Source organism: Pinus tabuliformis, chromosome 2_1 (genome assembly GCF_031772625.1).
Source record: "Pinus tabuliformis cultivar Carrire ecotype Pingquan chromosome 2_1, CPIR1, whole genome shotgun sequence".
NCBI lineage: Eukaryota > Viridiplantae > Streptophyta > Pinopsida > Pinales > Pinaceae > Pinus > Pinus tabuliformis.
The window spans coordinates 878,685,768-878,689,853 of NC_142299.1; positions in this window are offsets into that span (position 1 = coordinate 878,685,768).

Sequence of the window (4,086 nt, forward strand, 5' to 3'; positions counted from 1 at the left end):
GGCTGCAAAGTACGAGTAAGTGTGCATAGGGTCAAACCGCGAACTACTTGAAATCATCATACATCTCCAGGGTGCGGAAACCTGGTTCTAGCACCATCCCATACTACTTCGAGTGAGACCTTAGTTTGTTCTCTGCGGACTTTTGCTGAAAGGGCCAGTAGTACCGGGAGTTTTTTGGCTAAATCACCTCTGAACCTAGGTCAGGCCCCAACAAGCCAACGGAGGGACCTTGGTTTTAACATATACAACTGTATTAGTAGCTTCTACCAAAATAAATTTTGAAAACTTTTGATCATGGAGCATGGCACGATTAGCTTCCAAAATATACCTGTTATTTCTCTCAACCGCTCTAATTTGTTCTATAAGGCACAATGATCTCTTTCTTGATGCCTTCCTTCTTGAAAAATTCTATGATTTCATTTGTCAAAATATACTCTCCACCATTGCCAAACTTGAAGATCTTCATTTTCTTCCCTGTTTGATCTTTGACTATTGCCTTGAAGTCTTTGAACAAATCAAAGGCCTCATCCTTACGTTTTCAGTAATATATCCAAGTCTTCCTTGAGAAATCATTGATGAAGGTTATGTATTAGATATGGCCACCAAGTTAGTGTACGGGTGTTGGACCAGATATGTTAGTATGAATGAGATGGAGGATGTATTTTGTCTTATTCTCACTATATGGGAATGGTCCCCTTGTCTTCTTTCCACTTGCACAACCTGGGCATACTCCATCATGTTGGGATTGAACATCAGGGATCCCAGAGACCAACTTATTTAATTTCAGAAGATATTCATAATGGAGATGATCCAATCTATGGTGCCACATCTTGCTTTGATGATTAGTGTCATGGAACATCACTAGAAGGGGTCTTCTAGTGACTCTATAAAGTCCTTCAAATCTATATCCCAATGTTAAAGCATCTCTCAAAGGGGATCCCACTGGCCAATTAAGTAATTTACCTTGATGAAGGAAATCCTCATTCCTTTTTCCTCCAAAGAAGATATAGATACCAAATTCTTCTTCAATCCTCATAGATACATCACATCATGAAGCAAAACAGATTCCCCAGAGTCCAATGAAATTTTACAAATCCAAATCCTTTAACAGGATGAGTTGAGTTGTCTCCAAGAATAATATTCAAACTAGACTCCATCTCTACCAAATTAGAGATAAATTCCTTATAACAAGAGAAACGATGAGAGGCCCCATTATCAACCAACCAACTATCCCATGTATTCGAAGGAGAGGAACTAGAAAGTGTAGAAATAATGATATATTCATATTTATTAGCAACATTACTTTCATACCTAGTATTGCTTGACTTATTTTGAGGTTGATGATATTCTTCATGATCATTTGGAGCATCTCTTCTTCTTCTTTCATCTCTTCCATTATGATCATTCCTTCGATTAAACATGTTATTGTTGCTTCTGGTGTTGTATTGTGGACCATTATTCTTCTTAGGGAAATTTTGAGCATAGTGACCTTTATTGTGACAATTGTAGCATTCAATATGTGATGTTTCTCTTTCATTCAATTTCTTCAAACTTTTAGGAGGAGGCTTCCTTGAATTTGATGGACCTAATTTTCATTTCTTTTTCTTGTTATGAGTGATGAAAGCAGTGGGATCTCATTCTTTGTGCTTTTGTATCCTGCCTCTTAAGATCATCCTTGATTCTTCTTGAGTGAGTTTTCCAACGAGCTCATCAAATGATGGGAAAAAAATATTATTGCTTATAGTGGTAATGAAGGTTTCCCAAATAGGAGGGAGACCTCTAAGGGTTACCACCACCAACTCCCTATCAAGTACAATTTTCCCAGTTCTCTACAATTGGTCTCGAAGACAATACGGATTGCACATGCTCTCCTTTTATTCATCTTAATATCTTTAATTTTATATTTCAAGAAGATGGTTTCATTCAAATTGTTGACTTCATACATGCTAACTAGATTATACATATCCTTTTTCAAATTTCCAACATATGCAAGTAAATGATCTTTTAAACCATCAACTATAATCTTCTTTGATTTTAACTCACCTTTCTTGTACTTGTTATTGGGAGCAACATAAGCATTCTATGGAGGCTCAGGTGATTTTCCTTGTATGAATTCCCAAACGTCATTGTCATCAACTATGATTTCGAACCTGATCTTCCAAGCAACAAAGTTATATGAGTCACCCACCTTCTCATTTTCCTTGAAGTAAGAGGTTGACATCTTGACTTAATTAGATAGGCTCCTTCAAATTTTCCAAAGGTGATTGATTCAGTTCTTGTCTCCTTTGGGCTTGTCCTTCACCTTTTATCTAATGCCATGTTATTTTTACCATTTTTCTAAGCTATATCAATTACTTTAACCCAATTCAATTATTCTTAGAAATATTTCAACAATAATTAATATTTCCAATCATAAATAGTAATTGAAGATAGAATAGTAAATGCAATGACAATAGAAAAAAATCAACACATCAACAAGAGACATTGATTTGGTTAATGACCAGGGAAAAAACCCACAAGGGGGAAAACCATTTTAAATTAGTCTTCTATTAGATTGTCATAAAATGTTTAGTAGAAAGTACAATGAAGCACTAGAAAATTATCTAGCAAAGTCAACCAAACAATATCTAGAAATATAATCCTAACAACAATATTAATCAGAGTTAATTTTCCCAGCATGTCGTCAACTGTGGTCTTTTGTCAAAATGAAACCCTAGGTCCCAGCCGCACAAAGAGAGAGTTATACATGTGGCTAAAACGTTATAGCTGCATGGATAAGACTATATGCTTGAAGTTACAATCGATTTTTTTTACAGAACCCTGCGACTAGAAACCAAAAACCCTAATCCGCATGTGCGAGCTTTGGACCTTGTAGTTTCAGACTTGTATGAACCAAATTCAATGAACCAACTGTAAACCTGTGTGAACCAATCCAAATAAGAGGGACGAAGAAGATTCTTGATGATTATGTCCAAATGAGGGTAATTTGACTTGTATTTATAGGATTCCAAGGGTGTCCAATTTCCTTTTTGGGCAGACCTGTCTTTTTGTGTACATGTAGGCTTCACTTTAAAAATACACCTTCCCTTGACCAAATCAAGTGCCTCAAAAGTAAAAAAATGGTCCTCTTAGCAAGAGGAATATAGTCACATGATTGGAGTTTGTCATTAAGTTTCCAAATTAACATCAAAAACCATTTGTGGTCAATGCAAGGAGCATCTCGAATCTAGTGGAGAAGATATTGAAAAGTTTTTATTTCCTACAAGCTGATGCATGGAAATATGATCATCACAAAATCATTTATGAAAGAAGAAAGGATAAGGAAAGAGAAAGTCATAAGCTTGAAACCAATCCCATAGTAGAGGAATGTGAAAATAAATCTACATAGGGGGAGGTTAAGAAAATTTTACATCCTATAGAGTCAAGCACATCTCACCTCTTTGGGAAGAAAAAAGACACATCAGAGCCCATGGACATAGATCAAGGAGAGGAGCATAGATCTAAGAAGGAAAAGGGAGATGAAGTGGAAGGAGATGATGACGATGAGGAATATGAGGAAGATATATAATCTAAAGCATTGGTGTTGTAGGATATCTAGGTGGCAAGCCAGTCAAATCCATCTTTCACTATTGAGCATATGACCTATGTTATGTCATCATATGAGGCAACATAGTTAGGTGCGGTCTCCAAGCCTAGACAAATGTTAGTGGTAGAACAATTTCAAGCAATGGATAAACAATCAGCCAAATAAAGGAAAATAGATATAAGAATTGTTGAGAATCAACCACTCCCCAGAATGCAAGTCAAAAGTGCTTTGGATCATGAGAGGGGAATTTTTAAATTGGCAGTGCTGTAGTCAAAAGAAAAGATAGTCAGGTCTATGGAAGATTATGAAGTCCACCAAGTTTCTCTATTGGTTTACCACATTCCAAGCACAAATTTCATGGAACTAGAAATGTATGTGACCCATATGTTGCATAGGTAAATGCATAGGACTAATGCTAATGCAAGAAAATTGCAAGAAATGTACAATAAGGCTAGTAGTCAATTAAAGGATGAGAGAATGGTATGTAGATATAGGAAACT